Source organism: Eumetopias jubatus, unplaced genomic scaffold (genome assembly GCF_037043125.1).
Source record: "Eumetopias jubatus isolate StellerSeaLion01/CBP00866 unplaced genomic scaffold, mEumJub1_p1.0 scaffold_4, whole genome shotgun sequence".
Taxonomy (NCBI): Eukaryota; Metazoa; Chordata; class Mammalia; order Carnivora; family Otariidae; genus Eumetopias; species Eumetopias jubatus.
This window is the reverse complement of record NW_028274810.1, coordinates 121,082,539-121,103,935: the sequence shown is the minus strand read 5'-3', so window position 1 is coordinate 121,103,935 and position 21,397 is coordinate 121,082,539. Positions and strand designations below refer to the sequence as shown.

Sequence of the window (21,397 nt, the reverse complement as noted above, 5' to 3'; positions counted from 1 at the left end):
TGCCAGAGGTCACACGGGGGAGAGCCAGGCTGTGACCAAAGGACTTGGGATTCCAGGCCCAAAGTTCAAGTGTGTCTTGCCCTCTGTGGTCTGGAATCAGGGGCGTATACCTTCTGTGGCTCAGTGACCAGAGCTGTGCCCAGGTGCTGCCACATGAGTAGGTCATCACGGAGCTCCGAGCCTGGGTACTGTCGTGCCGGACCCGTTTCTGAGCGCATCAGGTGTGTGCAGTCATGGCGTCCTCATAACTCCCTACGAGGTAGGTGCTATCGAAACAGGGACACTGAGGGCTTAGGAGGTGGTTCGTGCTCTTGAAGCTTGTAATTGGTAGCAATTGGCCTGGGTCCTCCCATGTTGCCATTGCCCTGCACTGCGTCTCAAAGCTAAGGATCCGGTGGAGTCGGGTGGGTGGGCGCCTCTGCAGCTCTCAGGGAGGCAGGGCAGGGGCGCTGGGGGACATCTCTGAGTGCTCAGGCTTTTGGGTGCATTTTGCATCCGTCATCCTCAGATGGCTTCCTATCTATGTTTTCATCTTCATCCTGCATTTACTGAGCATTTATTAAGCAACTACTGTCTTCCAAGTATTGCTAGAGTCTGGAGACACAGAAGCGGGAAGCTCCAGTGTCGGCATTCAGAGTTGCTCTCTCCGCTCATGACAAATTCCTTAAGGAAAGGAGGCAGGAAGGGGACGTCGGCTCTGTGCCAGGCACTGCTTTAGAAGGTTAGAGACATTCTCTGTTGAGCTGCTCTGTGTCTGAGGTCCAAGGAGGCTGAGAGCAAGCCAGGTGTGCAATGCCAAGAGTGGATTAGGACTGAGGTGGCCAGCCCCTCGGGAGTCCACTCTCCTGCTTCTCTGCCAGGCCCCCAAACCAACATACAGGAGAGGCCCCAACAGAATTCTTCTTAGCGTAAACTCAGTTCCTGGGAGCAGGGAGTTGGCATTCACTTAACTGTCCCCAGTGCTCCCTCGCTTGGGTGTGTCTCTACCGCTCTGGTCCTCCCCAGATGCAGAAGCTGTTCTTGGAAGGGCTCTCCTGCGTACGGCCGCTTTTGTCATCTGCAGCACATGCTGGATAACAGAATTACTGGAAATATCCCTGATTTCTTTCTGCTTACCGTGCCCCTTGTTTGCCAGAAGGGATTAACACAGGCAGTCAGGGTATCAATTCTGCTTATCTGGCCCGGCCCCTGAAATTATTACTATTACTGCATTTTCCAAGCTGGAGGAGCCTGGAGCCCATTCACCCCCTCCTGATACCGAGGGGAAAACGGGGGCAAATTGAGCCCTCAAGAGATGGGCTGATTGGTCCCACGTCACCCAGCTAGAGAGTGGCAGGCCCCAGGATTGGGCCTTGGTGGCGCTCACTTCCGTTCACCTCCTGCAGGTCCGTAGATAGGAGACACCCTTCCTGGAAAGACAACAGCTTTGGGGTGTTGCTGATAAGCTCGATGGGTGTGCCCCGGCAGGCCTAGAATAAAAGGATTACCAAGAGGAGCTAGGGATCGACCTTCCTTGAGGTGGGTTCTGCAGATAAACATGCTTTTGAAGTTCAGTTGGTGGGAGATAGGATCTTTGTGGCAGAGCCCATCACCAATGAGCCTTCTGGATGGATGCGCCCTGATAGGGAAATCCGCAAGCTGAAGATAGGACAAGAGAACACTTATCACTGGAGGCCTCTCTGGGGCTTGCTTCGAGTACTTCCTTCCTGTCCACCCTGTTCTGGAGTCTGTCTCCACTTCGCAGATACAATAACTGAGGCAAAGATAGTCCTTTTCTGTGTTGTTTGTTTTTTTTAAATCCCGATACGCATATCTTCTTTCAACTTCCTGGGACGCTGCAAAATGCAGCACGTGCCTCTTGAGCATATACCGCAGGCCGGGCGTGGTGCTGCGTGCTGGGAGCACAGACATGAGCGGGATGCTCTCTTCCCTTGGAGAGGTGTAGGTCTCGAGGCAGGGGAGAGTTGGAGGAAAGATCAGGTATCACAGTAGCAGGTCTGAATGCTATGCTGTGGACACAGGTTGCCGTAAGCACTCACAGCGTCCCACAGTGAGGACTTGGACAAGAAGGAAGAAGTTAGCCTGCAGAAGAGGCGGGCAGGAGTGCTCTGGGGTGGAGGAGGGGAGTGGAGAGGGAAGCGGAGACCAGATCCTTGGAAAGACCATGTGGCTTTGTGCTGAGGACAGTGAAGGCTCCCAAGATGGAAGACCACAGACCGTGGAGGAGCCATATGCCCCTGACACCCGCATGCATTTCTCTTCTTAAAACCGCCTAACAACATGGATTCTTTTGCAAAACTAAAAAGCGAAGAATGTTCGCTCCCCTTTCCTTCATGCCCTTAGGATTCCCCTTCCAGTCCTTGTAGAACGAGTGGTGGTGATCTGTGGGTCTCTGGGGTACCCACCACCCCACCCCGGATCTGACTCCTGGCTTCAGAAGTGGCTAACGGTTTATAGCCTCTTATTTTGGTCTGTGAAATGGGTATAATCGGAGCACATCTGTATGTTACAGGTTTGTTGTGAGACCAGGAGACTATGGGCATAGAACTCTGAGCAGGGTGCTGGGCACATTGAGAGCGTCTCTTCCATTTAGGAGCTTGTTGCTCCACACGTTATTATCCTCATGTGCACTCCTTTGCAGTTTAATGGGTTTCTGATACCTGTGTTCCTTCTTCGTCTGGAGACCAGCACCTTGAAATGGGTGTAATTGACAGTGTCACTGAGTTTGTTTTAGTTCAGCTGCAACATTAAAGATCATCTGGTTTTGCTGTGATCCTATTTTGTAGGCAAGAGCGTGGAGGGGCTCTGAGGGGCTAGGATTGGGTCTCCTAAATTCCTGGCTTGGGCTTTTTTTGCGTCTAATGGGGGTTCTTCTCCATTCCCAGCGAGGTGTCAGGGAATGGGGGGGTTTGGAAGAGGATGTACCTGTGAGGTCTGATCTGGCCCATGGCTCTTCTCTTTCCCCTAAAGAATTGGGATCTCATCTGGTCCAGCAGTCTCTTCCTCCTGGAGGTATCTGCAGTGTCTGTCTCAAGTTCTAGGGTCTGCCCGTGCCCCAGGCTGACTCCAGCACCCTCCTCTGCTGTCTGGGTCCTGGCCTCCCCTCGGTCACTCACTGCCAGGCTTTGCGCACTGCCCATTTTCCCCAATGCATTCCCCCAGGCAGCGATGGGGCTTGTCTCCCTCCAGGTCCCGACCCAGTAAGCCTCGGTAGCTGTCTGGTGGGTGGATGAAGTACTACTTGTGTTGTCGTTGTGGCTGGAAGGCCCCCAAGGACTGCTCCTCTCGCTCACCCTTTCCTCCCTTCTCTGAGGAAGACCATGGCAGAGTGCTTCCCAGAAGTAGGAGCCCAGAGGGGATTCATATCCTTAGTTAATTTTTGTTTCTCCACTCAGAAGGCAGCCCTGTTTTTGAGCAGCATTTGCAAAATGAAGACCAGCTTTACATACGCCTCCTTTGAGTTCCTGGTTCAGTTAACAGATTAGTCATTCAACAGACATAATACCATGTACCTACAATGTGCCAGGCGCTGTTTTCTGCACTTGGGAGACATCGGGGACTGCTCTGCTGGGGGAGGAACCCGATCAGGCAAGAAGTCCGGGTTGGGCCGGACGCAGAGGCCAGGGGCGTCTGTGGTCTGGGCGCCTGGGGATCTGTCCTGGCAGTTCACCTCACTTTGCCGACCCTTACCTTGCACGTATGTCGGCTGAGCAGCGGGAGTCTCTTTCCAGTTCTGGGATTATGTATTCTTGCTGGGACCCTTGCGAAGGGCCAGGTGGCCAGTGGGGAATGGCCGTGTCCCCACTCTCGAGGGCTCACAGCCAGAGGAGGAAGGAGGAAGCCTAGCCAGAGGCCACACAGGCAAACCGCAGGTGTGAGACAAGGGTGGGGGGTCCGGACAGGCAGCTGGGGTGACCGAAGGGCGTGCGAAGGAGGACGCACCTAGGGCAGGTCCGAGGGGAGCGGCGTCTATGAGGGGCCTTGTTCTCCTGCCCCGTGGCGGGCCTGCTCCTCCTGTCAAAGCAGGAGGCCAGTAGTTTGCCCATCCATTCAGAAATGTTTATTGGCCATGCCTTTCCTGTGCTGGCCCTGTTCTCAGCTCGGGGGATGCAGCAGCCCACAGCTCAAGGCACCGATGGGACCAGTAGCCGATGGCAGAGGTCCTCGGGAGGCACCCTCATGTTAACGCATAGTTAGGGCTGGAAAACCAGCCAAAGAGAGTTTCGTCACAAGTAAGACTGATTGCAATTCCAGTGTTAGGAGTTTTGCAGGGGGGCGTGCGGAGAGGGTCTCTTCCTTGTTTGCATTAAATTCAATTTTGTTACTAAGAGGCCCGCTAAATTCTGGTGGATCAGTACGGCTGGCGTTTCCATCAGAAGAGAAGGATACTCATCACATCTCACAGAACAGAATACAAACTTGAGCAGCAGTTTTTTTTTTTTTTCGATACTACCACGCTATGATGCCGGCCCGACCTAGGCTTTGGAGTCACTCGGTACTGAACAGCTATAGGAAGGGGCAGGGAGCAGATCTTCACTCCCAGTATATGGACGAGGCAACTGAGGTGCTCACGGGTGACACTGTGTGCTTGGGTTTGCTGCCCAGTAAGTGGCGGAGCTGTGTGCAGGCCTCAAGTTCAGGGACTGTATGTAACCCACTGTTCTTTTCCTCATCTCTGAGCAATGACCCACTTCTCTCCCTCTGGAGAGATTTCTGCTACACCTTTGGGAAGCCGGGTGTAGACGGGGGCCCAGAGTGGGCTGGGTCTTCCTCCACTTCCGGGCAGCCAGAGGAAACTTCTGGAGCAGTGCGAAGACTCGTGTGGGATGGAGGTGTCCCGTAGCCGGCGCCGGCTGACCCGGGAGCCCCCGGCCACATGTGGCTACCGAGCACTTGAAATGGGGCTCTAGCACCTTAGAAACAGCAGTTTTAATGTGAGTTCGCTTTATTTATATTTAAGTTAATGGCTCGTGTCTACCCCATGGGGCAGTGCGGGTCCGGAGTTCTGGGGGCACCTGACTTCTTTGACTCTCAAGAGTTTTCCTGGTTCTCAGCTCGGTGCTCCTGCTGAAGGGCTGGCTGGCGATTCTGAGCCTTTCCAGGTGGAGCTCAGGGTCGTCGCTGCTTGTGGTCCCTTCCTGGGCTCTGGACTCCCAATTCAGCTAAGATGGGAGAACCACATTTGGGCCACAGAGGGGCGTGGGACAGAATCTGTGCGAGCCACATATGTACTGGGTCTGACCCTACCTCTTTTAGGTTCCTAGCAAGGATTGTCTGCTGGTGGGGACATCAGAACGTCTCCCTCCTTTCCCTCCAGCCCCTTTACCCCCAGCAGGGGGGTCCCTACTGGGCTGTTGCCCCCAGCTCGGGAAGACTGACTGGGGGGGTGGGGGCCACCTGACAGCTCCCTGAGTAATGAGTGTTTGCTTCTGAAGGCTCCTGGGATGTCACCCCAGGATGATTGTAGGTTGTGTGCGTTGTACAGGAATGGATATCCACCCGTTGTGACAAAGGGAGAGGTCAGGAGAAGGGCAGGGCCTTCCTTTGAATGGAAAACTAGACTGGGGGCCTCTTGTGGAAGATCAGGGGTGAGCTGGGCAGTGAATCCAGAAAACGGAGGATCAAGTCCTGGGGGGCTTGGAGAAGGGGTAGAGGGAGGGGAGGACCCTAGGTTTAGTCCCATGAAGGCTGGGTGTTTGTCCCTTGGTTTGTCACCCCATCCCCCAGACCCCGGTGTGTGGCACGAAGTAGGATTGCAATACAGTATTGGTGGGAAGGAAGGTAAATGACAGATGCTGACATTGGGGCCACCCCGAGAAGGGGGCAATGTTCCTCATCTGGGGTGTGTGGGACAGAACCACGGGGTCTGTAGCTGCCCCTGCCCAGCCCCTAACCCAAGGCTCAGTTGGGTCCAGAGCGTGCCCCACGGCCCTGCGGAGAGTGGGGCCACTTCGGGGAAGGTTCGCTTGTATTTTCACAGCCTGCTCTGAGGTCTCTCTTAAAGAAGGAGCGGTGCACCTGGTCGGTCCTTCTGCCATAAAGACAGAAAGGAAAAGTATGCCAAGTACTTCAAGACTCCTTTTAATCTCAGGGTCGTACATCTAGATAAGGAGATGAGCTCACTCATGGGGTTCTGTAACTGGCCCAAGGTCACACAGCAGGTCACTGAAAAATATTTGAGCACGCACAGGCCTCATTTATGGACTGGAAAAGTCTGTCTGGTCAGTTTACCACAAACTAACATTTATTGATGCTTGTGGTATGCTTGGGTGCTTCCTCGGGAGGGCCCTTTGGAGTTTGAAGGCCCTGGAATCCTATGCCCTTGGAGGGCCAGTTCCTGCTCTTTGCTGTCCTGTTTTGTTGATGTTTGTGCCCAGCTAACGATCGTGGGCAGCAGAGTGAAGCCTGAGAAATGTTTATAGAAGGACTGCCTGGCTGATTGGACAAATACAGTGCACAGGGTCTTCCAAATGGCAGCGAGGGAGAAGTTCTGGGTCTCTCAGAACCGTGTGGAGGGACCTGCCGCTCCCAGGGGTGTGTGTGCCCCCTCGTCAGTGACACCTGCCTGGCTGGCTTCTTAGGGAGCAGGATCTGGGGCTCAGCTTCCCTTCTAACAGGGACGGGTCTGAGAACCTCTGTTGTCCAGATACCCCGGACCTGGGTGCCTCTTGAGCACAGAGCTCTGGGTCAGTGGGGGTGGGGTGGAGTGTGTGTGGGGGGGTCGCCCCCTTTCAAAACTACCATTAGGAAGAAGCCCAGGTAGGACTGATGTGAACACAGCAGCTCAGAGTTGCTGGGGATGAGGGCCAGGGTGGCAGGTGCCGCTTCCCTGGTCTCAAGATATGCCATGCCCAGGCTCCACCAGGGATCTGTGGTAGGGGCTCCGTGAGTCCTTGCTAACTAAAGATGCTGGGGGGTCCCAGCCAGCCTGGACTCTGGCTTAGGTGAGAGCTGACCAGTGGAACATAGTGGAGAGCTTGTGATCAGGGTGGCGGGGGGTGGGGGTGGGTAGTGGGTTGCATTGTGTACCCCAAAAAGGTGCGTTTAAGTCCTAATCCTTGGTGCCTGTGAATGTGACCTTATTTGGAAGTCGGGTCCGCACATCTGTCCCTGAGTTCAGGTGAGGTCAGATCGGAGTAGGCTGGGCTCTAAATCCGATGACTGGTTTTTTTGTCGGAGGATGGATGCACAGAAGTACACGCAGGGGACAGAGGTCACCATGTGAAGATGGGGGCAGAGATTAGGTCCCCGCATCTGCAAGCCAAGGGGTGCTAGGGACTGCCAGCTGCCAGAAGCCCGGAGAGAGGCAAGCAAGGATTCTTTCTAGGGCCTTCTGCGGGAGCAGGGCCCTGTGACCCGTTCATTTTGGACTTCCAGCCTCCAGAACTGTGTGAGAATAGCATTCTGCTGTTCAAGCCGCCGGGTTCGTGGTCATCTGTATGCGCGGCAGCCCTAGGAGACTAACACAGCACAGAATCCCAGCCTGTCCCGAGTGAGGGCTGCCCTGCCTCCATTGAGAGCCTAGAATTGTGAGTTTATACATGCACTTTGGTATTTGCCTCTGCCTGTACGGTTTGGCGTTCTCTCCCTCATTCGTTCATGATTATTGGCATTTATAATGTCTTAGGATCTGTCTTTGGCTTTGCTGCAATCTCTTCTTCCCTGTCCCCGTCATCCAAGACTCCAGCCCGTAGTTTGCTTCAACCAGGCTTCACTGAAGCTGGTGCCCCCCTGCTCCCACCCTGTGCCCCGCCTCTGCAGGAGGTGGCCGAGGTCCACGCTGCTTACAGAGGTTTTCACAAGTACTTGATCTGCCCAGGATTGCTTGTGAGGGCCTTAGGAATATCCGGCTTAGGGGAGTTCTTGAGAGGGCCGATTGTGTCCCCAGCCCCCTACCCTGGGCCGGCATACAGCCGGAGCCCGATAATGTCCTTTGACCAAAGGGAGGAATCAAAGAATCAGCAGCCCTTGAGCCAGACACTGTGGGGCAGCATGGGAGAGCCCGTCCCCTGGAACCTGCCAGGCTCCAAGGTCCAGCTCTGCTGCGTGACCTTGGGCAAGGTGGTGGGCCTCTGTGCCTCACTTTCCTTATCTGTAAAATGGCGATAAGAATAGCATTGACCCCAAAAGCTTACTGTGAGGGTTCCGGAGTTCCTGTGGGTGATGTGCGTGGAGGTTCTTGGCCACTGGTCAGTGTGACGGAAACGTGGCCTCTGGCTATTGAGGTCCAGGAAGCATTTGTCGACGAGATTTTGGGAACAGGGAAGGGAAGAGTAGAGTTCTGGCCTTTGAACAGTCTTGTGGAATGAGACTTGCAGGCAGAGTGTGGAAGGAGGGCCCCAAGGCCCCTTCTACTCAGGCCGAGAGCCACCGGGCTGGTCGCTTTACTGGGGAGATGCGGGGCAGCCTGCCCCTGGGAAGCCAACAGCCCGGGGTGAGTGTTAACCTTCTCCCAGAAAGAGTGTCTCCCTTCAGTCGGACTTCCCACCAAGGGCAGCTCCTGCCATAGCGGTTGAGAGCCTTTTCCGGGCCTGGCACGAGCACACAGCATCTCCCCCAGCGGCACACAGGGAAGGTCAGGCCCGCTTCCCAGATGAGGGGGTCCTCCCGCACTTTCCACCTGCCCCCTCCAGAGGGGGCATACAGTTGTCCGTCTGCTGCCACTGTCCCGGGGACACACAGGAGTCTGCACAGGAGGGGCAGAAGACCAGGGCTGGGCAGGGGTGGCCCTGAGGACTCATGGTCACCCGTGGCTTGTCGGTGCCCGAGTCGGTCAGGTGCTTCCCAGTGGCCTCTACGAGGCAGGTCGCTCCAGCCGGCCTGCTCTAGAGCTTCGCAGGAAATCCCTGGGCTGAGCAGGAGGCAGGGAGTGCGGGAACCCCTCGCCCGTTCGCCAGTCACTCGGAGAGTGTTTGTTCCAAAAGGAGCTGTTGAACCGTGGCCTAAATAAATTAAGAAAGACTCCCGCCTCACGTTGTTGTGGGCTTGGGGCTTTAGAGGAGAAATCCCTGGCCTCTCTTTTCCCAGTTAGATGTGCCCTCGCCCCGTGGCACCGCGGAATCAGCTTTACCAAGCCGCTGTGCCAGGGCTGCACCCCCGGGGAACCTGATGTCATTGTGCTGGGAGGGACCAGAGCCTCTGTGCTTTCCGAAGCTCCCAGGTGACCCCCCTGGCAGCCAGCGTGGAGCTACCTTTGGTCGTTTGCATGGGTGCCCTCCCTCCCCACACGTGGTGCACGGAGCCCTTGGAGACCAATCCATCAGACAAGGAAATGAGAGTGACGAAGCGAGCCAGCAGCTAGTGAGCACCCACCACTGCCGGGTGCCGTGCACAGTGGACACCAGAGTGGACACGGCTCTCTTCGCCCTCGCCCCACCCCTGTGAGGAAGGTTCTGAAAGATCCCCACTGGATGGAGGCAGATCTGAGGTCCCGGGGTGAGAGAAGAGACGCGGCGGTGCAGGGCTGGTCGGGTTGGCCATCGGGACTGGAATCACGTCACCTGTGACTCCCCAGTGCCGACCCCCCGACTTGAGCGCCCCTGCCCGGGGCCACCAGTGGGGACAGCTGTCCTTTGAGATTGCCGTTCACACCGGAAATCCCGGCGGGGTCCTCCGCTATAGAAAATGAAAGTCCCATATGACCCCGAGCTCCACGTGTAGAAACAGGTCCAAGTTGCCTTTTTCAAAAAGACTTGCTTTGGGAAATTTGGTATTTAAATTATTTTTAGGCCTCTCAGCAGAGTTTTGGTTTAGGAGGATGGGCATTTAAATCTGTACAGAGATGAGTTCTTCTATTCCTGTTTGAGCGCCGTGGGCATGGTAGAGAGGAAGAAAGCTGATCTCATAAAGCCGAGATGATCAGACCCTGCCGGAGGCACCACGGGGCCCAGGAGACTCCCATCGCTAATATGTAACCCCTTGGGTGTCTCCGTTTTCCATTCTCTGATTAGAGGTCATGTTTCTTTGCCTTGGTCCTCAGATGCCTCTGGGATTTGATCACTTCTCATCTCCTGAATTCTGTTTCCAGTGCCTCAGAGTTCCACCCGTTTCTTTCCTTTCATTATTGAAGTTTGACCAATAAAAAATAATCATCACCTGGGCGGCTCAGTTGGTTGAGCGTCTGACTGTTGATTTGGACTCGGGTTGTGATGTCAGGGTCCTGGGATCGAGCCCCAAGTCGGGCTCTCTGCTCAGCGGGGAGTCTGCTTGTCTCCCTCTCCCTCTGCCCCTCCCCTGGCTCATACGTGTGCATGCTCTCGCTCTCAAATAAATAAATAAAAATTTCTTTAAAAAATGGAAATGGATGAGAAAACAAAACCAATAACCCTGCCCCCCACCAAGCGGATTGTTTTCAGATGTGTGATATGTGTGTCCATATATTAACTTACAATTTCATAAGGGCATAGGTGTAGGAAATATTTCGTCGTGTTTTTTATCTGACATTAGGTCATAGGTATTGTTCCATTTTGTTGAAGCACCTTGTGAATGATCGTTTTCAAAGCGCATGTAATGGCTCATCCAGTCGATAAGTTATATTCGAAGCCCATTCTCTGCTGTTGAAAATTAAGGTTCCCAGTGGTTTGCTCTACTACTTAAGGGTGTGGGGAAGAGCTCTGTGCATAGAACTCTTCCTTTCTTGGAAAATCCTTTGGACACAGTCTCAGCAGAAGGATTATTGAGTCAGAAGGCACCACTTTATGGCTCTCGACCCGTATTGCCAAATTACTTTCAAATAAGGTTGTTGGTGTGGCCACCATCGACATGTGGACTTGCCAGCTCTGCCACAGCCTCATCAACGCCGTGTATTAGTAGCTGAAAAAAATTATACTTCAATAGACGCAGAACGGTCTCTTGTTAAATTTATACTTTTTTTTTTTTAATCCTGAATGAGGCCAAATTGTTTTCATCTGCTTGTTTACCAACTCTCTTTGGGAATGCTGATTTTGGCTGGTTCTCCTGCCAACTTCGTTACTTTCCACCCGGACGCCTTCAAGGGGAGTCAGTTGTAATGCAGCCTTTACTTGAAACGAGTGAGCTTCAAAATCGAGCCCTTGTGTGCACTGCTGAACTGGCACACCGGCTCGTGAGGGCGAAGGCTGTGGTTGGAACAGCCTGCTCCTTGCTCACATCATGGAGTTCCGTGTGAAATCTGAACTGGCCCTTGTAGTCTTCGTGACTCCAAAGCTCACGCTTGTCCCCCTAGATTTGTCTTAGGAACAAGGCATGGCTTTTCTTCAGAAAGCTTTGAGACCCAGCTCTTTCAACTATTTTGGGCTTCCTAGCTAAAAAAAAAAAAAAAAAAAAAAAAGAAGAAGAAGAAAAAGAAGAAAAGTCCCTGTGTGTTCGTTCCTGTTCAAGCTCTTTGGTGCTGTTTGCGTTTCTCGATAGCTTTCTCTGATTTTGTCTTACTGCTTCACCTCACCACATCCTGTGGGGTCAGGAGGCTCCTCTGGTTCTGTTTATCTGCCTGTCTGTCGTGCCCGCCCAGCTCTCCAGCTGAAACCTCCATCCCCGGGAAGGCTGGGGGGAGTCGGGAGAAGCCAGGATGGGTTTCAAAGAGCCTTGTTGTCCCTAAGAAGAGTGAGGCTTACTTATATCTTTGGACTTGAAGAAATGCCTACCTTCAACTGAGGGGGTAGATAATTGCATGGGGATGGAAATTTGAGTTTGAACTCACAGAATCTTAGGGTTAAAAGAAACTTCTCTCCCAATCCTTGTCTGGAACAGGACTCCCTCTCTAAAGCCTTTATGAGGTTGGCCTCACTATTGCTGGCACCTTCCCATGCGGTGCAGTCTGAATCTTCCAGGCTGAATAACATCAACCTCGTATAGACTTACTTAATGCCCTTAAAACAGGGATTTCCAATGGGAAGGGTGTGGGGAAAAGCTACAGGACTTGAGAAAGGGCCGTTAGCACAGGACACTCCACCCAGTATGCATTCAAATCTGGCTGTGTCTTGGGGAAGCTCTCTGAACCTCATTTTACCCATCTGTGACTTGGGGGACAATCTGACCAGCTTTTGGAGTTAGAGATCACATGGAAAGCCCACCAGGGCCTGGCACGGAAGAAGCTGGGGGTGAGTGGCCATTACACATGATTTCTGTAGGATTGGCCGGTCCTTGGGTGCCAGGGTTCCCTTCCTTTGTCTGGGCTGATTCTTGGGTTGACAGTTGACCTGTGGTCACTTGAAATCATTTTCACTTATGAGAAGTCTTGTTCTTCTCTCCTCCCTGCCTGGGAAGACGTCGCGTAGCCACTCGGACTGGGTCTACATTGTGGGCAGATGGAGACCGTGCGTGGCTCTGGACAAGACAAGGTTTCCCCTCCTTAGTTCCTTACCCCTCTCATTCCCAACATTTATGGACTGAGTCCCCTTGAGGCCCCTGTGTTCCTTATCCTGTCCCAGCCCAGCTCTGGGGAGTGATCTGGGATAGACCGTCCCTCTTTTGAGAAGTGGAGGGGGATCTCTCTCTCTGCCTAGAGTTTCATTCGCCACTTGCTTCTCCTTTGCTCTTTTCACCAGGCTGTGAGAGTGGGGGCTATGGACTTGCTCTTGGGGTACCAAGACATTGGGGCCCCTTGAGCAGTTGACCTTGGAGTAGGCATCCAGTGACCCCCGCCGTTGAACTAACTGCCTGAGAGTCAGGGTCTCCAGCTGCACCCTTTTTTTGACGCCGCTGACGTGCTGTGTTGAGTTCAGATGAGCCCCTCGGTTCATGAAGCGAGAGGATGCTTTCTCAAAGACCTCAAACCCCTTTTGCAACTGAAATCTACGTGTTTGGGTTAAATCGGGCTATGGCCCCCCTGCTGTCCCTGCCCCAACTCCGTCAAGCTCCCTGGAGGGGCCCCACAGGAGACTCTGGAACCCCTCTCAGGATTTGTCGAGAGTGCTGTTGGAAGGGGTAGCTTGGGATGGTTCCTAGACAGGCCTGTGACCTGTGATCTGTTAACCTAGCGTCCACTTTCAAGCACCCCCTGTGCGTCTCTTGGTGCGTTGCATGGGCACGGTTCAGTTTTGAAGGCTCCCCACTAGTTTGTATCACAGATAAGGCCCAGCGGCTCAGGGAGGTGGGCTCTGCCTAGGCCAGGTTGTACAGGAAGGAAGTGGTTGGAGCCTCATCTTCAGCCCAGGTCGCTCAGCAGCAAAGCCAGTCTGCTTCAGCGGTGAGCTTTACTGCCTCCCTGTGACTTTTCCCTTCAACCTGACACCTGGCTGGCACTGAGTTGTCACCCCTGCCTGCCACCTCTGATGGCCTCGGCACTTTTAGCCTTTTAGATGCCCCCAGCTCCGGGATGAGTGGTAATGGGCCAGAGCCATCTGCGTTTTCTGGAGTATACTGTGCTGCTTTGCAAATCGTCTGTTGTGTCCCTTGTTTCACAATTTCCCCAGGTAAACGGTCTCCCTTCCCCTTGTTCTCCTCCCTGACTCTTGTTTGCACAGACACCAGCCTCCTAGGTATTCCCCTTTCCCCCCCGCACTGCTGTCTCCCGGGGATCGCCCTCAGATACGAGGACTTTCGGTGGGTTGGGCGGGTGCCTGATGAGGATGGTCCCAGGGTCCGTACACTGCTGAGGCGGACTGAGGCTGGGGTCTGGGGTTCTCCAGTGTTGATTCTGCCCCTGAGGCTGCCTTCTCAGAATGGAGGCTCTGGGCACCCCAAGTCCCCGTCTGCCCCAGGAGCACGGCAGACGAGGGGTTTGAGTCACCTGCCAACAACCTGAGGGATGGATGATTTAAGAAATCACCTAGCGCCTCTCTTCCTCAACCTCGGTGGCTTCCTATCTCTGTAGGATTAAGTCTCTAAACCACAGTACCGTTTTCAAGCCCCTCCACCGGCTTGTGCCCCCGCCAGTGATGAGACCGTCAGAGCCCACGTTCATAGTGACGGATGTTAGGGTTGTAGAAGTCTCTCCCCCACTCTCCATCGCTGGGCAGTCATGGCGGCCCCGTTGAAGAGGGTGTTGTTTTTTTACTCGGTGTCTGATGAGCAGTGTCGCAACTCAGTTTACTGATGCTAACGTCCCATTTCTCTTACTTCATGTGCCCTCCTCTCTTCTCTCACTGCCAGGCTGCTCATCACAGGTCAGCACCTCCAGGAAGGTCTCCATGAATGGCTTAGTTGTCGACTTCATCATTAATGCTTCTTGAGAACTGTGATACACAGTTAATTACGTGAATTACACGATTTAGACAAAGTCATCCTTACCTTCCATTTGTTGTTTAGCTGCTCTAGGTGTGACTTACTTGTTCGACAAGCTCTGTCTGTCCATCCATCGATTTATCCATCCCGTCATCATCTTACCATTCAGTAGACATTTTACCAAGCTCCTTTCCTGCACTGGGTGCCGGGGGGAGAAGGACCAAGAAAATGAGTCTCTACCTGAAGGATCTGGGACTCAGCCACACATTCCAACCACTACAGGTGTTCACTCCCATACAGCTCATTCGCTGCTTGTAGCCCTGAGCCCAGCCTTTAGCATCCTTGCCAATAGGGTGCTCCAAGGAAGCATCTCCCATTTGCTGAATGGGCTCTTCGCTTGTCCCACTCCTGGAGGCTTCATCCTGGTGCCATAGGGCCTGAGCATCTGTTGTAAGAATCTTCTTGATGCAGCTTGGGTTCCCTGGAAGGCAGATGCTGAGCTGGAGATTAGTAAGCCCGATGTTTATTATGGCGTGCCTTTGGGAACAACAGCTATGTAACCGAGGGGGAAGAATTCAAGATGGGGCAGCAGGAGAAGTCAGGCTGCACCAGGGTCCCAACAAAGGCTTCAGCTGACCCCGTGGGAGCCCTAGGGCTGGAGTGGCTCTTTGGAATGGTCCAGAATTGAGATAAGGGGTTGACCGGTCATCGTATGTGGGCTCTGTTAGAAGGATACACAACCTTGAGCAAGGTCATTGTCCTCAGCCAAGGCAGTCTCCAAAGAGGGCTGACAGCTGGAGGTCATCTTCTGCCAGCACTGTTAGCGGCTGCTTTGGGTGACGACTGCGTGGGTGAACGTCCGCTCTGTTCACCATTTCATCCTCAGTACATAGCACACAACAGGCACCTAGTATTTTGGGGGATAGAATGACGTAAGCTTTATGGAAGCCGTGGGGTTAATTCATTCAGCAAGGATTTACTATTTTGGCAACGATCTTTGGAGCTCCTGCCTGTCAGGCACCATTGCTGCTCTTATGGAGTTTATAATCAGGGGGTTTGGGGTGGGTGGTGGTTCAGCATTGGCTTCCTGGAAGAGGTAATCTTCATGCTGGGGGTGTGACTTCCTGGATGGTGGGTCCTGGGTCAGTGTTACGCCCAGTGTTTCCTTGGCCCCCTAAGGAATACAGACTTATTAAGATGGAGCATGAATGGGTAAGGAGTGTTTTATTCAGGGAGGGGACTCTCCATCCAGCCCACCTGTCAGCCCACCTGTCAGTGCACCTGTCAGCCATGGGAAATTCCCTGCTTCACTTCGGCTCACTGACCTTTGAGCTCCCAGCAGCATGGAACTTCCCCACGGGTCCCATTGGCCCAGGACTTACATCATTTGAGCAATTGGAGAATGGAGGGACCACTCTTTTAAGTTGAGTGGAAAAGTGTGTTTTCTCCTCTGAGTCACCAAAAACTATAGCTCAAGGTATAAGCAACCACGTAGTTTTGTTTTTTTGTTTTTTTTTTCCTGTATGTAAATGAACTGTCACTATATTCAGGAAGTACAGACTCAGCAGGGAGGAGGAGATGGAATCAGTGAATTTTAGATCTGAAAGAGACCTCAAGGTTGCTCTGCTCAACCCCCTTCCTCTCTGAGAGGCCCGGAGTTGGGGAAGGAACATGGCAAGGTCACGGGCAGAGGGACTGGCAAGGTCACCCGGCAGACATGGACTTGGGCAGAGGGGTCAGCGTTTGGCACCCTGCAGGTCACCATTTCCTCCCAACCCACTCGCCGCCCCATGGGGGGCACGGCCTCGCGTGTGCTGGGTTGTTTTTATCTGCACACGGCAGTCACCTGATGATCTGAGAGGCTTTTACCGAAAGCAATGCCTTTGATGTTCTGGGTGACAAGGCCCGAGTGCACTGGCAGGAAGGGAGGTTTTTGGGGTTGGAGAAATGAAAACTATTTACCTTTGGGGTTGATTTAATAAGTTGACACCTCTGGGGTGGGAGGAGAGGTCTCGGGAGGGTGTTTGTGAGGGAAAGTTGAACGTAGGTGTGCGTCCACAGAGAAGAGAGTCTGAGGTGGAATGCTTCCATGGTTTAGGGGAAGCCTCCTGGTAAGGCTGCCCCTGCAGAAACCTTCCTCCTTACCCACCTCCCCTCCGCCACCGCACCCTCCGGTTCCAGGGGACAGTGTGTGCGCACTTGACATTTTCTCACCTCCGGTCACTTCCGGTCCTCGCATGAGGCCGGGCTGCCCAGTGCCGCGTGTCCTACGTGTGCAGCCCACAGCCTCCGATCTCGATCCTTCCTCCCAGGGACGGCCGTGGGTGCTCACTTTCCCTCTGCGGAGAAGTGGAGGAGCTAAGAGCCCAGTTCCCGGAGCGAGACGTCTGGGTCCTCCGCGGAGAGTGTGGGCCCCCTGCCTCGCTGTTTTGTGCCCCTGTTTTTTTTGAGCTGTAAGCAGGCAAGGGGAAGGTGTGAGTCACACCCACCCTCTGGGGTGCCGTAGGGGCGGGAGCACCTCGCGGGTCCCGGCTCGCGCTGCAGTTGGACAAGTGTGCTCGGGTTATGTTAGGTGGCTTCCCCACGTCGCCTTAACAGCATCTCTGGGTGTCAGGCCCCCTGGGCTGGTCTCATTAGCCAGCAGATCTACTCCCCTCAAGTATAATGCAGCTGCTTCACCTGGGCCTTGAAGCATGACTGTCCCTGGCCTCTGACAGCAGGAGGGGGTGCGCTTAGTGACCACCGCCCTCAGGACTCGCCGGTGTGCCGTAGGGCATGGCTCCTACTTCATCCTCAGAGCAGGCTTGCGCAGTAACCGGGTCCGTTTCTTTTTCCTCCTTTGTATTAAAAAACCGAACCAAACCAAAACCTTCTTGAATAAGTAAGTCATTCACAAGATAAAACTGAGAAGGAATAAAAAGGTTTTCAGTGAAGACCTATACCCACCCATGTCCCCGGACCCCTGTGCCTCCTCCCCAATGACACCGATGGCCCCAGTCTGTTGGGTTTCTCCCAGAGATCGTGCGTGCATTGTTGGACTCCTTGTAAAAGAAGATGTATGCCCATGAGTGTATCTGCAAGCCGGTGCTGAGCACCTACTGGGTGTAGTGCTGGGGCGAGGGTCTTGGACCCCTGCAGCTTCCTGCTGCCTTGAGACCCCGCGTTGCCAGGCAGGAGGCCTCGGCTGCAGGGGGAGGACTGGTCTTGGTGCTGGCTGGTGCTTTGGCCAGTGGGGCCTGTCTCCCTCTGCCTGTGGAAGTCCTGTGGAGGCGGCCTGGGCTCAAATCCCAGCTCCCCCAGTGCTCCAGATTAAACCCCACGGGAGCCTGCTTCCAATCTCATTTTCTGGCAGCACGAGATGGGAATAACGATGGCATTTGCCTCAAGGGGTCTGGGGAGGATCAGGGTGCAGAAAGCTCTTGTAAGACCGCCTGGCACCTAGTGAACAGCCGCCTCGGCTGCCCCCCCCCCCTTAGCCCCCTCCCCTGCTTGCTGATGGCTTGGATGCGGCCGCCAAGCTGGACCCTGGGGCATAGTCATAGAGGAGGCATCCATTTGTCTTTCTTTTTCTTGGCAGAAGGGGGTGGTGGTGCAAATTGAATTTCAGTTTTATCCTTTGTGGTTTTCTGCACAATCCATCATAACATTTGTACAGCAGGTGACACGGTTTTTGTGGGAAAAGCCTGTGCTCCGGCCCCATGGACGGCTGAGGCCAGCCCTCAGGTGTGTTTCTCCTGTCCCGTGCCTGGGCCCTCGGTCATCTTTCATCTGGGCATGACTTCAGACTGCCAGAAAACATTACAAGGGCGATGCAAAGATCTAGTGCACACTCAGAATCACCAACTCTTGGTTCACTCTCACCCCGACCCCTTCACACACACACACACACACACACACACACACACACACACACACACACATTTTTCTGAACCATCTGCGAGTAAATTGTAGACCATGCCCTTTTATCCCGAAGTATTCGGCGTGTGTTTCCTAACAGCAAGGACGTTCTCTTATATAAACACCACATAATGATCCAACTCGGGAAATTCAGCTTGGCTGCAATTGTATTATCTCCTCCACAGGCCACACACAATTTCATTGGTTGTCCCAATAATGTCCTGTGGGACTATTTCCCCCTTATTCTAGATCACCCCTGCATTTAGTGGCCATGTCTCCTCAGCCTCCCTTTATCTTGGAACGTTTCCTTGGCTGTTCTTGACCTTGCTGTGTTTGAAGAGTCCAGGCCAGTTTTGCTTTGTAGAATGTCCTTCAGTTTGGGTTGGGGCCCTCGTTCCTGAAGGTTCACACCTTGCTTTACTTCATGCTCTGTAATCCTTGGTGGTCCCGCATGGCTTGTAATTGAGCAAACTAAGGTATAGGGAGATCAAGTGAATGGAATGGTCCATTGTTCCATTCCTAGGTGCTTGCAGAGCTGGAATTCAAACCCAAGACTGTCTGATCTGCCTGCCCAGCAACACAAACAGTGACAGCGTGTAGACCCTGGGAATAACCCAGTGTGAATCAAGCACTTACTGTGAGCTGGGCATTGTACTTAGCGCTCTGCACACCCTGCATGCATCCTTGCCCCAGTCCAGAAAGGTAACTGCTCTTCGGAGCCCTGATTTACACATGACGATCAGAGAGGGTAAGTTAGACTGCCCAGCGTGCACAGCACTTAGCTGGTAGGGACTAGCTCTGACCCCAGCAGCCTGTGTCCTGAGCCCACTTGTTGCCTCTGCCATCAGCCCTGCTGGATCTCATAGCATTGGGGGTGGTACTGACCATACTTCAGTGATGTCGCCTGGGATCGCTGCTGCGGCGCAGTGCTGAGCCGGGCTGGAGGCTTTCCCCCGCTTTGCTGACCTTGCAGGAGAGGCACAGATGTACTTGTGTTTATGTCCTTCCCGCGGGCCTTCTCCAGAGGGAGCAAACACATCCCCGGGCTGGGGCCTGCTCTCAGGGGCTTCCTAGGGAAAGCTGTCCCGTTCCCTGCTCCTACAGGTGCCATAGTCCACCTCCATGGTCTTTTTGCAGCAAACGGATGGCGTTTTGATGATTTCCAGGTCAGGAATCCCCGTGTAGTCACTCATTTCACGGCCAGCTCTCTCTCCTGCCAAGTGGCCCAGGGCCGCCCCCCCTCCCCCCCGAGGGGGCTGGTTCTGGCTGCCGTCGGTGTGCCCAGTTGGCCCCACTGCCCAGGCCGCATCCGGGTGGCATTCAAGGCCAGCTGCCCCGGTGATGCGGTGGTCATGCTCCCAGCGGAGCTGCTGATTAATTATTCAGTGCTGTATGTCACAGTCCGTGCCCCTCACCTTCCCTTTGGAGACAGGAAGGTGACGGCCCTGCCTTCAGGTTGTGTAGAGGACACTTGAGGACAGGGCACACTTGGAATTCCACTAGCAGAGCAAGGGGGGTCCCTGAGCACACGGCAGAGGGCCCATCTGTGGGCCCCCGTCTGCCTCTCACCTCCAGGGGACCTTGGGGTCCTGGTCGGCCTGTCCCAGGCCGTCCGGCCCCTTATTCATCTGAACACAGCATTGGGCCCCAGCGGTGATCCCAGGCCACATTAGGGAAGCACTGTCAGCATCCTGAGAAAGCCCGCGGCCCCCTGGTTCAGATGCAGGGTATCTCTGTCCACTGCAGAGCAGGTGAATGTCCCGTCCTTGGGACCGAGTGTCAGGCAGGAGGTTCTGGGAGTAGCAGCTACCTCCCCCTTCAGGCCCAGCCTCTGGGCACCTGCTACATGTCGGGTCTCCCTCTGCATCCCAGCTCCCTCCTCCTGCTGGGGTTGATGGATTCCTGAGAAGTGGCCAAGAGAGTTCTGTCACCCTGTGCTAGGCCAGTCTCCTTTATCCCTGGCTCGTCTCTGTGGGTGGGAAGTGACCGGACTGCCTGCCTGGGCTCGGTGCATTGAGGCAGGGCTGTGACCTTCCCACTCTGACCTCCCTGGCCGGCCCAGGACTCCTCCCCCCATTGCTCTGGCAGCGAGCACCTGGCTGGACTGGCTCCTGGGAGAAACTTGGAAGTTTTAGCTCCTCAGTTTCCATGGAACATTGCTCCGTGTGTGTGTGGTTTAAAACATTAATTAAAAACATTAATCAGTTTGGCTGCCTTGGGAAGAGAGTCTTTTTCTGCAGGAGCTGATGTTGTGTGTTATTGCTGCCCCCCTTTCAAGGAAGAGGGAGTGAGCTTGCAGACCAGCTATTCAGCTGCATATTCCTCCTTAGTCCCTCTGAGCTTTTGTGTCCACGTCTGTAAAATGGGGATGAGGTTTACGCAGCGACCTGACCTCCTGGGGTCAGTGCGGGTGCTCAGTATGGTCCCGTGAGGATATTCCTCAGCAAAGTGTCCTGTGCTGCGGACGGTGCTTGTCAGTGGTGCTGTTAATTCGATTCAGTATGGTGCTCTAGTACCTTAGTGTTTGCAGAGCACCTCTTGCGTGCTCTGTCTTGTCTAATGCCGGTGGCACAGCTGGGAGATGGGTGAGTGTTGGAGTCCACTGCACGGATTCTGACAGGCGTCGCTTGTTCCCTTGGCCCAGAGTGCCAAGCCCCTACGCTGGATAAGTCACCGTGCTGATATGAAGAGGGGAGGCGTTTTCCCCCTCAGTGGGAAGAGACTAAGAAGTTAAGGCCCGAGTGTTTGCTTAAGTGGTATTACTAATAGCTGACATTTCTAAGTATCCACAACATGCCGGGCCCAGTGCTGAGCTCTGCGAAGATTCCCACTTAACACTAAGAACAAACCTGTAAAATGAGATACTAAGGTTTGGAGGGTCACTTGCTCAGGCTCCTAAGAAGACTCGTGTAGACCTGGAATGCCGATCCAGGCGGTCTAACAACCAGGGAGCTGGGCTGCTGCCTTTTCCAGGCAGAAAGGCGAATGCGTTTTTGACGGCAAGGCAAAAAAGTGCCTTTAAAAATGCCTGAGAAGTGTGGGAGGCTGCCCACGGCTGGAGCGTAGATGTGCCGAGGAGGGCAGCCTTCTGAGCGCGTTGCTAGTCAGGGGACTTCCCTGAGTGAGCCTCTTCTGCTGGGAACTGACACAGGGCACGGGGGTGAGACTGGCGCCCCGTGGGAGGAGACGGGCCCTCCCAGGCTTGCAGAGCTGCTGTGGCTCTGTCTGTGATACCGACACGTCCCAGCGAGGCATGTGACAACCAGGGGGCCTCAGAGAAGCTAACTGTGACCACATTTTTCCTGGAGGAGGGTGAAGGAATCGGTGCGGAAGGCAGGCCACCTGGCCTCTGCTCTCG

General features: G+C 54.2%; 1 long non-coding RNA gene across 25 annotated transcripts in view; it reads left to right on the top strand.

Annotated features, from left to right (window-relative positions):
- The window catches only part of LOC114211185 (uncharacterized), a 376,382-nt gene that overhangs the window by 119,427 nt on the left and 235,558 nt on the right, over window positions 1-21,397 (top strand). The window contains exon 1 of one of the 25 annotated variants that reach the window (XR_015768070.1): window positions 1,430-1,518. The exons of the other annotated variants lie outside the window; for them this stretch is intronic. This is a non-coding gene — a long non-coding RNA (uncharacterized LOC114211185). Of the gene's footprint in view, window positions 1-1,429; window positions 1,519-21,397 lie in introns of those variants that run through there. 25 annotated transcript variants of the gene reach the window in all.